This window comes from Pristis pectinata, chromosome 7, assembly GCF_009764475.1.
Source record: "Pristis pectinata isolate sPriPec2 chromosome 7, sPriPec2.1.pri, whole genome shotgun sequence".
Classification (NCBI taxonomy): domain Eukaryota; kingdom Metazoa; phylum Chordata; class Chondrichthyes; order Rhinopristiformes; family Pristidae; genus Pristis; species Pristis pectinata.
The window spans coordinates 83144886-83157920 of NC_067411.1; positions in this window are offsets into that span (position 1 = coordinate 83144886).

Here is a 13035-nt window from a genome sequence, read left to right on the forward strand (position 1 = left end):
TAGAATCATTACCTCATCAAATGTAAAGACAACCAAATCATTTCCAGGGCCCTATAAAGTATAATCTTCCAAAGTGGTTGGGAAAGGATGACTTGTCAACCCTGTCAGAAAAGATGGGAGGACAGAATTCTTTTTTCCTCTTTCCTCCATCCAGACAGCAGGTTGAAAATGTTCTTGTCCTAGGAGCAACAAGATTTTTCTGTTCTGTCTCATTTATTTAACTTGGAGTTATGATGGGACAGGGCTATCTAATCTTTTGGCCTTAAGACCTTTGCTGTTAAACAACCTTTGGTTCAGAGGCTGTAAGCTATTGGTAATACATTCAGTCAATGTCGGTTGCAGAATATTAGTAGGTTACATTTAATGTAAATGCTCCTCCCCATGTGCACTGTAAGTGCTGGTCAACATCCATCTCTCAGGAAAACTTAGAAAACTCTGAAGAGTTGAGGAAACACCTTTCCCATTTTTTGACATTGACACTGAATCTTCTTCAGAAGCAAGGGTTAATCTAATTGATTCTCAGATGAAATGACTAAAAATTCAGTCAAAACTAGATTCAGAAGTCACTTATTAAGGCAGAGTGGAAATCACTAAGGTAGCTGAGTTCTGGGAAGGAGTTGAAGGGCTTAGCCTATTACATAAGTGGTATAGGTATTGGTCTGTTATTGTCACTTGCACTGAGATATAGTGAAAAGCTTTTGTTTTACGTGCCATCCAGACAGATCATGTCATACGTAATTATACCAAGAAAGTAAGAATTAAAGTAGAAAGCAGAATGTAGTGTTGCAGTTACAGAGAAAGTGCAGTGCAGGTTGACAAATGAAGTACAAGTTTGCTAGAGTGCATTAGACCTTTGTTTATGATGGTTTTGACCATTTTTAAATATTGTCAGTAACGAAGACACATAATCTTATAACAAGCCACCTATCAGAAAGTGTCTTGGCCAGATATTCTTCACACAGAGTGTGGCTTTTGCAGCATACTGTTTTATGATTCCTTAACACAAATGCTACATAAGATCATTGTTTATCAAGGTTAGTAGCAATATAGGCTGCAGACTAAAGTAAAGGAAGGTGTTCTATTGTGTGTGGTTCAATTGTAAGCCAGTGAGACACTGTCAATGTGACAATGGAGAGAATAAGGAACTCACTGCCATAGGGAGTGATTGAAGCAGACAGCGGATATTTTATAGAGGCTTGATGTATTCATGAGAAAGACATGAAGAGAGAAGTAAGAAGCTTGGAAAGGAAGGCATATCTCACCCTGGAATATCTGAATCGCTTGCAAGATGAAAAATTGAAATTTAATATATCTATGTATTTATTCCCCAGAACACAAGATCTTTTACTGGCGAGATCAAGTATTTGATTGTATAGAGACCATTATTCCCTCACTATGTTATTGTTTTGTTTTATTGTTAGCAATTAGAACAAATCTGTTATTGGTGCTTTTATGTCTTATTCATATTTTGTTTTTGGTCATATTTACAAGTGCTTATTAAGGGAGTCATTAAAAACTACTAAATGATATGGATTGAATTCTGACTTTCTGGTAGAAATCTTCCAATATCTTCAAGGTAGGCACATTATTTCACTTGTTTACCTTTTGTGCGGACATAATAATCCTAGACTCTTTGTCCTCACATAAGCACCCAAATTAATATTGTTTTATTGCACCTTCACTTCAGTGAATTGTTGGAATGTTATTTCCTGTAAAGCAGTCTGAAGAATAAATAGTGTGAGATAGGGAAACCTTAGACAATTGTTTTTGATTCTGCTGTTAAAACAATGCCAATTTAAAATGGACATGCATTTGACCTGTCTCGACATTTAGTAAAGGCTACAATATAACGATTGCTGGCTCTTCATTTAAGTTTGATTATTATTCCACTTTTCTGGTCAACTTCTAGAGATCATCAAGATTGTTGTCCAGATAAATTAAATAAGTTCTCCTTTGGCGTACAATAATGGTTGTGGCTAGGATCATCCTTCAAGGCAAGATGTGAAGCATGATTGAGTACCAAATGCATCAGTAAATAACTGGAGTTCATCCTTGTGTAATATGTTAAACAGGTGCTATGTTAATATCTTTTCTCAATTGAGAGATTCCGTCAAAAATGGCAAAAATGGAAAAATTTATCTTTAAAAAAATGTTTGAATGGTTTTCACCCTGACTGCTGCATTAAACATTGCCAACATGGTTCCTGATGCCAGCTGGCTGCAGAGACCACAGCTGCTGTGTCAATGCCACGAGGACTCATGAGAAGTGGGCAGCCTTAAGCAATTCTCTCCATAGCAGCCACGGTATTGTAGCATAAAAGTCTGCCACAGTGTTAAGGGAAAATATGTTGGGGGACCACAACCCCACTCAGTTGTGGTGCAGTCTGATTCTAGTGACACAAAAGGCCTCAAGGCAGTGCAGAGATCACAGTATGTGTCTCTGCTGTGCACGGCTGCAATAAGCAGTGGGAGATACAGAAATGATCCATGAAGTATGCAGAGCATTAAAAACTCAGACAGGCAAATGGAGGGAGCTGCATGTCAACACGACAGTGCGCATCCTTTATTTTATGTCTCTTTGTTAACTTGCTGCGGCATCTGCAAAAGGCAGAAGTTGCAGACTGTTGCTCCAGTTTCTGTCTGTAAGGCAGAGGTGAGCATCATGCATGTTGATGATATCATAATGTGCGCAAGTGACACAAGAGAAATTTCAGTTGCTTGAAGATGATTTGCCCCTGGAGGCTCCCAGTCTTACTTTGCAAGGACTGGTTTTAACAAGAAGTTGTTGCAATTTAAGCATAAAACATGGGCACAAATGGATGTAATTTCTAGTCCTAAACTAACCAATCTAATGCTCAAAGGGAGAGACATGCTTGAAAGGAATGCAATTCATCATTTTCAAGGATTTACCTTTTCAGTTTGCTTTAACCTCCAGAGAGAAGACCGTGAATATCTTACAACTGAAGGGGAATAAGTGGTCAAGTGATGACACTACCTTTTAGTGTTTTACTAAGTGCAAGTGATAAAGATATTCTCCAACTCTCCTGTGCTAAAAAGATCTATTGCAAGCTAAAACACGATATGTTGTAAGTACTCAGCAGGTCAATCAGCAGAAATGGGGAGATAAAATGTCAACATTTCACATCAGGGACCCTTCATCAGAACTGGAAAAGTGAGAAAACAAATGTGTTAAGTTGAAGAGCTGGGGATGGTGGTGGTGAAAACGGAAAGTATGTCAGTGATAGAGTGTAGGCGTATTGCAAGCTGTTGATATATATCACTATCAGACTCTGTACAGAGGGAATGATTTTTTTTGTTATTTTATCATCAATAAAGGAAGGCTGAAAATTGATTGTGAATGGTTGTATAATGGCTGCATAGATTTGTTTATAGTTTGATCATAAAACCCATTCCAGTTAAGTTAATAATCTGATTGTCAGGAATTCAGAACAAAGTAGCAATAAGTTCTCTGAAATATTTTCACACAGTAAAATGCTGCTGATATGTGGCTTTACGCTCTTATGCATGGTTTAATTTAGTTTTAGACTAATGTTCAAGGGAAGGCCATGAATAAAATTTTCAGTTTATGCTGAAAATTGATCAAATGTGTACTTGTGGCAGAAGTACTTCTCATTAACAGAAATGTGCACCTGAGATAATATTTTGACAAATTAATAATGTTTCATTTATTCATGCTGTTTCGTATTTTCTTACAGCATGGAAGGAGGTTATTTTGTGCTACCAAGTCTATGCTACGTCTCAGAGCATTCCCATCAGTCCCATTCCCACATTATTTTTTCTGTAACCTATCCTCCCTCATATACTCAGCAGCTCCCCTCTAGTTCTCCTGCAACCCCACCTACACCCAGGCAATTTCATTAGTAGCTAATTAACCTACCAGCATTTTTTGGTTGGGGGAAGAAATAAGTATGCCTGGCAGAAACTCATGCAGTCATGGGGAGAATATGCAGGGTCCACACAGATAGTATATTAAATGGGCATGTTAAATTAGAAAAAAATATAAATCTCGTCACAGGGAACTTTAATAAACAAGTAAAATTATAGGTTATGCAAGGGCGATGAAGGTTTTCCAGATATTTATTTGTTTGGAATTGAGGCTAGGGGGAATGGTAGGGAATGGGTTGGATTTTATGGATCACTGTAGTCTTGGCACAAAACTTTGTGCAATGGAAGCCTATGTCAGGAATTTGGACAAAACTTGACTTCATTCTATCTATCCAGATGGCTGATTTTCGTAGTTGAATTCCCAATGGAACTCTTGCTGTACAATGTTTTATCCTAGAAGTACTAACTCACAAAAAAGTATTGCCACATATCCAGACTCTTAACTCCCCTGAATTTCATATGTGTACTTAAGTCAGTGCTAAATTAATTTTTATGCCTTAGATTACATTCACCAATCCCATTCTCCCAGTGCAGATTTATATTTAATTGTAGCTTGGATACTGGCAGAACTGTGACACTGATTCTCTGATCTATATGCCATTTCAAGCACAGCCCTTCAGATGAGCATGGAGTTGGTGAATTAACTCTTATATCTAGTAATGCACTGCAAGTGTCTTTGATACTCAGCTTTTACAAGAGTGGTGGCCACCCTCCCATAATCGAACTTAAACAGACCCCATTAGAGTGTTTGATATTCCTGGTTAAACACTGAGACCTTTTGCTTTCATGCATTCATGGACCCTGTTGTCAACTGAGCTGAGAAATGTGCAGGGAAAACCAAAATGTAGACTAGCCACCAGCACATTTTAAAATTGCAATATCACATAATTCATAATCTAATAACTAGATAAGAATGTTATTATTATCCGACTTATAAGTTTTTCTCCCTCTGGGAACGGTAGTGCAATGTGAAAATTATGTTTTCAACCTAAATTGGACAAGAGAGACAAATAAGTAAGAGTCAAATTCAACTAGGTTACTTTTCAGTTTGTTCTCCAAAACAGGAAAAAAAGGTAAATCTTCAGTAGCTTTCTGTAGCTTTTCCAGGTGCCTTAAATGAAATCACTCAGGCTATTCAGCTTTTTCTCCAAAATATCATTCTATTAATAGGTCTAAAGGGAAGGACATCATGATGAGGAAATATAGTCGTATCTCAGTCTAAGTGAACCATCAATCACTTGAAATTTCTCTTATATTCAAATAACACACACTTTGCACATAGGCAAACTAATAAATAGTTTGTGATTTACCAAGCTTATAAGTACAATAGAAAACATGTCAGTTGAAATTAGTCTCTAAACTATTATTTTCACAGTTGATAACTAAGCAATAAGTTTGTTTTTCTCCCTGGAACAAACAGCATTTGTGGCTTAAATATTATGTCCTTATTAGAATCGAAAAGAGCAACATTCCAAGCATAATTCACATATTATGAAGAAAGATGCCAGCACAGGAAGAGTGATCAATGTCCACTGAGGATATTTATTATCACCCTTAAAATATGTTCATGGTCAGCAACATGTACCATGATTGCAGCAGGAGTAGGAAATATCAAATTCACAAACACTAAATCATTGTTGAATGATTTTATAACGTGGTTAATGCTTTCATCATCCTGCCCATAATAGAACATAGAACATAGAAAACCTACAGCACAATTCAGGCCCTTCGGCCCACAAAGCTGTGCCGAGCATGTCCCTACCTCAGAAATTACTTGGTTTACCTATAGCCCTCTATTTTTATAGAGGCCTATAATATTGATATTTGAATTTCATTCACTACCACACACATAATAGATTAAAATTTTAATACGACGACACCAAGTTAAAGAATGAATCTGACGAATTACTTTGCAACACCACTCTGATTACACCCTAATGTCAGATCCATTTGATTTTTTTGACATGATAGAGATCCAGATATGGTGGCAGATCAATGTAGGTTCCAATACCAATTCCCAATCCTATGTTGGATTCCTGATGGGAAAATAAATTGTGGGTGTACATCTTGTTCATCAGCTTGGTGGTGGCAGAGCAGAGTTGCCCAGTTTTACTTTGATCTTGTGTGTATCTGCAAAACTTGCCAGCATAAAAACTGCCAGATAACGAATGCACCGAGGCTGTTGCACGAGAAGTTGCTTTTTGCCTTCCATATCTGGTGCACATTACCACACACAAGCTGAAGGCTGGTGGAATAAAAGTTGTTATGTTTCATGCATGGGTCAACTTCTGTGCAAGAACATATGGAGCTGTTTGGAAATCTTGGCATTTAAAAGAAGCCTAGGACTCTTTCCTGTTTTTCCCTGTTGTTCATGGAAAAACATTATATAAATTTATTTTATAACGGTTCATATTGGCATTCATTTGTCACATTTCAAGCTGTTTGCAACCATTTTTCCATCCATTGGTTTAGAAAAAAAATTCTTACTTTTACATAGATAAAACAAATTGCAGTTCTAAAAGGAAAGTCATGAGTTGCAAATGTAAGCATAATGCATATTTAAAGCAAAAGTCTTTTTGTGGCAATGCAGAAGATACAGCAGCAAGCTCACGCAAACAACAATGTGATAATGAACAATGTGTTAAGAAACTGTTTTAAGAATCATGACTGAAATACTGGCCAGGATATTGGTAATATCTTAAATAAAAGCAGAACATGCTAGAAACACTCGGCAGCTCAGATAGAATCTGTGGAAAGAGAAACAGTTAATGTTTTAGCTTCTGAACCCTATGTCTCTTTGATCTTCATTTACGGGTGATAACTTCCCTGCCCTATTTTGAAGTAACACCACATTATCTTTTACAATAACCAGAGAGAGTAGGGGGTGACTCAATTTAACAACTCACCTGAAGGGCAGCAGTGTATATCTCCCATAGTACTTAATGGAGCATCAGCTAAGACTAATATGCTTGAAATTTACTTTGACACTTGAAAATGCAGTGGCGCATTTCCTTAGAGTTACTTCTACCTAGTCACTGTAACTTTTCTGTACATGAAAAAAGCCCTGTTTAGGCAGCAAACATAATTTCCATCACATTTCAAGTAAAAGGGGAGAAGCACTGGTGAAATCTCTGGCCTATGTCAATATTTAAGGTTATATTGGATAACTGTATATAGGTAAAGGTTATACCATGACATGGAACGTGGCAGATAGGTTTTGGTTTTATGTCATGAGATGTACTGATTCCACGTTGTAACTCCTTCCAGCATTTCAGCTTTAGAACATAGAACATTACAACACAGTACAGGCCCTTCAGCCCACAATGTTGTGCCGACATTTTATCCTGCTCTAAGTTCTACCTAACCCTTCCCTCCCACATAGCCCCCTATTTCTTGATCATTCATGTGTCTATCTAAGAGTGTCTTAAATGTCAATAATGTATCTGCCCCCACAACATCTGCCGGCAGTGCATTCCACACACCCACCACTCTCTGCGTAAAAAAACGTACCCCTGACATCCCCCTTATACCTTCCTCCAGTCACCTTAAAATTATGTCCCCTTGTGTTAGCCATTGTCGCCCTGGGAAAAATTCTCTGATTGTCCACTTGATCTACGCCTCTTATCATCTTGTACACCTCTATCAAGTCAACTCTCATCCTCCTTCTCTACAAAGAGAAAAGCCCTAGCTCACTCAACCTATAAGACATGCTCTCCAATCCAGGTAACATCCTGGTAAATCTCCTCTGCGCCCTCTCTAAAGCTTCTACATCCTTCCTATAATGAGGTGACCAGAACTGAGAACGATACTCCAAGTTTGGTCTCACCAGAGTTCTATAGAGCTGCAACATCACCTCACGGCTCTTGAACTCAGTACCCTGACTAATGAAGGCCAACACACCATACACCTTCTTAACAACCCTATTAATCTGTGCGGCAACCTTGAGGGATCTATGGACGTGGACCCCAAGATTTCTCTGTCTTCCACACTGCTAAGAGTCCTGCCATTAATTTTGCATTCTGCCTTTAAATTCGATCTCCCGAAGTGTACCACTTCATACTTATCCAGGTTGAACTCCATCTGCCACTTCTCAGCCCAGCTCTGCAGTCTATTAATATCCTGTTGTAATTTACAGCAACCTTCTACACTATCCACAACACCATCAATCTTTGTATCATCAGCAAATTTACTAACACACCCTTCCACATCTTTATCCAAGTCATTTATAAAAATCACAAAGAGCAGGGGTCCCAGAACAGATCCCTGTGGAACACCACTGGTCACCAACCTCCAGGCAGAATATGGTCCATCTACCACCACCCTCTGTATTCTATTGGTGAGCCAATTCTGAATCCACACAGCCAAGTTTCCCTGGATCCCATGCCTCCTGACTTTCTGAATAAACCTTCCATGAGGAACCTTATCAAATGCCTTACTAAAATCCATGTACACCACATCACTGCTCTACCTTCATCAATGTGCTTTGTCACATCCTCAAGGAATTCAATCAGGCTCATGACGCATGACCTGCCACTCACAAAGCCATGCTGACTGTCCCTAATCAGCCTTTACTTCTCCAAATGCCCATAAATCCTGTCTCTAAGAATCTTCTCAAGTAATTTGCCCACCACTGAAGTAAGACTCACTGACCTGAAATTCCCAGGGTTACCCCTACTCCCATTCTTAAAGAAGGGAACAACGTTTGCCACCCTCCAATCATTTGGCACTACTCCTGTGGCCAGTGAGGATGCAAAGATCATGAGGACGCAAAGATCATCGCCAAAGGCGCAGCAATCTCTTCCCTCGCTTCCCGTAATAACCTTGCATATATCCCGTCCAGCCCTGGTGACTTATCTATCCTAATGTTTTTCAAAAGTTCCAGCACATCCTCATCTCAAACTATATCATGCTGAAACTTGGAAAAAATTAGGAGTGGTACTGTTGATCCTTCGCTTAAATTTGAGGAAGTTTGGAGTCCATTTATTCAATATTTTCTCATGATATAGGTCCCCTTATAATAACCTTTCAATTTAGAGGAACGGAGTTGATGACATAATATTGCTCTGTTTCTATTGAGAAATTTTAGTCCAGTTTTTTTTTGGTTTTTTTTAAATTTTTTTTTCTTTAGCTTAGTTTGGTTTGATATATTGTTTATAATTTTTCTTATTGTTTTTTTTTCTTTTTTTAATATTTTATAATAAATCTTTTTCTTTTATATTATATTCATTCACTAACAGATCATTGGATCTACAGATTTTTTTTATACTCTATTGTTCTTTATGATTATCCATGTCATGATTGTTCTCCTGATCTCTTTGTATTACATGTACAAACATTGATATATTAATCTGTATTAATTTGAAAACTAATAAAAAGATTGAAAAAGAAAAGTTCCAGCACATCCTCTTTCCTTTCGTCAACATGCCCTGGCATATCAGTCTGTCCTATGCCATCCTCATAGATGTCATGGTCTCTCTCTCTCTGGTGAGTACTGAAGTGAAGTATTCATTAGGGACCTCCCCTACCTCTTCTGACTCCAGGCACATTTTTCCACTTTTATCCTTGATCGGACCTCCCCTCACTCTAGTCATCCTCCTATTCTTCACATATGTGTAGGATGCCTTGGGGTTTTCCTTGATCTTACTCGTCAAGGACTTCTCATGCCCCTTTCTAGCTCTCTTAAGTCCATTCTTAAGCTCCCTCCTGGCTACCTTGTAAATCTCCAGAGCCCTGTCTGATCCATGCTTTCTAAACCTCAGGTAAGCTTCTTTCTTCCTCTTGACAAGATATTCTACATCTCTTGTTAACCATAGTTCCTTCACTCTACCATCCTTACAGTGCCTCAGTGGGACAAACCTATCCAGAACCACATGATAGTATTCCTTAAACAACCTCCACATTTCTGCTGTGCTCTTCTCCAAGAATATCTTTTCCCAATTTATGCTCCCAAGTTCCTGCCTAATATCATCATAATACCCCCTCCCCCAGTTAAATATTTTCCCATATTGTTTGCTCCTATCCCTCTCCAAGGCTATGGTAAAGGTCAAGGAGTTATGGTCACTATCTCCAAAATGCTCTCCCACCAAGAGATCTGAAACCTTATCAGGCTGTGCAGAGTCACCTTGCAGAGTCGGGAATTGGAGCAGGACCTCTGAAAAGATGTGAGTCTCTGTGCCTGAGCTTGTGAGTTTCTTCCTGCAAGAGTCTAAATGAGGCACATTTGTGAATTGTTACCAGTTGATTGGCTTATTAACAGCAGCAAATAAAGGTAAGGCAGGTATAAGCAGAGTAGCTATTTTGTTAGTGGTCAGTATTAGAGTGGGGGAGCTGAGGCTTTGGTGAGAAGAGGTGACGGTAAGTTCCTTTCTTTCTTTGCTGTGGTGTTCTCTTTAGTGCCAGGACAGAGTAGTGAGAATGGCTCCAGGGTTAGTGGTGTGTTCAGCTTGTGAGATGTGGAGTTCTGGGTGACATCCAGTCTCCCTGGTAACTACATCCTCATGAGGTACATCCAGTGGCAACTCCTTACAGACTGTGTTAGAGAACTATAGCTGCAACTGGATGACCTTTGGCTCCTACAGGATAATGAGGAGTTCATAGACAAGAGCTACAGGGAGGTAGTCACTCTGAAGCTGCAGGAGGTAGGTAGCTGGGTGTCTGTCAGGAGAAAGAAGGAGAATAGGCAGGTAGTGCAGAGTACTCCTGTGGCCATTCCCCTCAATAACAGGTGTCCAACTTTGGATACAGTTGGGGGGATGGCCTACCAGAGGAAAGCCACAGTGACCAGGTCTCTGACACTGAGACAGGTCATGTGGTGCAGAAGGGAAGGGGGAGAAGAGGAGGATGGTAGTGAAAGGGGGTTCCATAGGTAGGGGGCAGACAGGAGACCCTGTGCACGTGAAAGAGACTCCCAGATGGTATGTTACCTCCCTGGTGCCAGGGTCAGGGATGCCTTGGATTGGACCCACAGCATTCTGAAGGGGAAGGGTGAACAGCCAGAGGCTGTGGTACATATTGGTACCAATGACATAAGTAGGAAAAGAGATGAGGTCCTTAAGATGGAGTGTAGGTAGGAAGCTGAAAATCAGGACCTCAAGGGTAGTAATCTCTGGATTGCTGCCTATTCCATGTCAGTGAGGGTAAGGATTGGTTGATTTGGCAGATGAATGTGTGGCTGAGAAATTAGTGTAGGGGACAGGGTTTCAGATTTGTTGATCATTGGAATCTCTTCTGTGGAAGTTATGACCTGTGCAAAAGGGATGGATTACACCTGAAATGGAGGGAGACCAATATTCTTGTGGGCAGGTTTGCTAGAACTGCTGGGGAGGGTTTAAACTAGTTTGGCAAGGGGATAGGAACCAGATTGACAGGCCAAAGGTTGGTTCATTTAGTGTACAAGTAGATGCAGAGTGTAGAAAGACTGTGAGGAAGGATGGGCAGTTGAAACTGCAAAATTGCGGCCAGTTGGATGGGCTGAAGTGTGTCTACTTTAATGTGAGAAGTATCAGGAATGAGGCCGATGAACTTAGAGTGTGGGTAAGTACATGGGACTATGATGTAGTGGCCATTAGAGACTTGGCTGTTGTGGGGCAGGAATGGCTGCTGGATATTCCAAGGTTTAGATGCTTTAAAAGGGACTGGGACAGAAGTAAGAGGTGGGAGAGTGGCTTTGCTGATCAGAGACAGTGTCACAGCTGTAGAAATGGAGGATATCCTGGCAGGATTGTCCACTGAGTAAGTATGGGTGGAAGTCAAACAAGAAGGGAGTGATCACTCTATTGGGAGTATTCTACAGACCTTCCAGTAGCAGCAGAGATTCTGAGGAGCAGATCAGGAGGCAGATTATGGAGAGGTGCAAAACATGGGTGATTTCAACTTCCCTAATATGATTGCCACCTCCTTAGCATAAAGGGGATAAATGGGACAGAGTTTTAGGTGTGTCCAGGAAGGATTCCTGACACAGTATGTGGACAGGCTGACTAGAGGAGAGGCCATACTGGACCTGGTACTAGGCAATGAGCCTTTGTCCATTGCTACCTCTGCCACTTTGCCAATGAGATTATCATCCCTGCTTTTGTAATCTCTTGATTTGACTACCCAAGGCTCTCTTGGTTAGTCTCATTACACAGTCTTCCCCAGAACCTTGAACATAAGAACCTAGGCTGATGTTCCTTTGCAATATGTAGGGAGTGCTGCAAAGAGAATGCCTTTGAGATGAAGTGCTGAACTGAGGTTTTCCTTGCTCTCAAGTAGTCATAAAGGTATTTTCAGACAAGTGAAGGGAAATTATCCTGGTGAATATTTACCTCTTGCCAAACATTACCAAAAAAGGTGACTACAGTACTACCTGAAGCTCCTTTATGGGAACAAATTGGCTGCTGCATTTTCTGTAATATCATAGTGAACCTGCTTAATAAAAAAAATTCAACATCTGTAAAATGCTTTGGGGCATACTGAAATTAAAATGAAATGACCTATGTATATGGTATTAGTGTGTGATTAGTGTAAATTGGTGTTTGGTAGTCAGCACAGACCTAGTGGGCCAAAGAGCCTGAATCCATGCCATGACTCTCTACAACTCTATAACAGAGTTAACACTTAAAAATGATTCAAATGTCTGTGAAGCACTAAGATATCTGAGCATATGAAAGTCTAGATAAATAGAAGTGCCTGGAAATTGGTCAGACTAGAAACTCATGTTAGGCAGTTAGCTACCAATAAAGGTATCTTCCAAAGGGCTGTCAGTGGAAAATTCAATGGGACGTGACTCCCTGGGCATTGTTTGCAACTGACCAAGCCTTGCTTTTTCAAAGGTCTTTCCTTTTTGAGCTCCTCCATTATGGAAGAGGACTGGGGTTGGAAGGAAGGATGTTCATTAGTTGAAATCAGAACAAGTGTTAGTAGCCAGGAATAATGTCTTGGTTTGATTCAGGTTGGGAACAGCTGGTGGCAAGGATGAGGCAGAGGACACAACTTAGGGTAGCTGTTGTGATTTCTACTGGGGGCAAAGGGTTGCCTGAAGAAGAACCTAGGATATAAAATAGCTTGAAGTGTGGTGAAGCAATCTGCACAGATGATGAGGCTGATTTCTGAAAGCTGGCTCAACATATATAGTTGAAAATGACAATCAGTA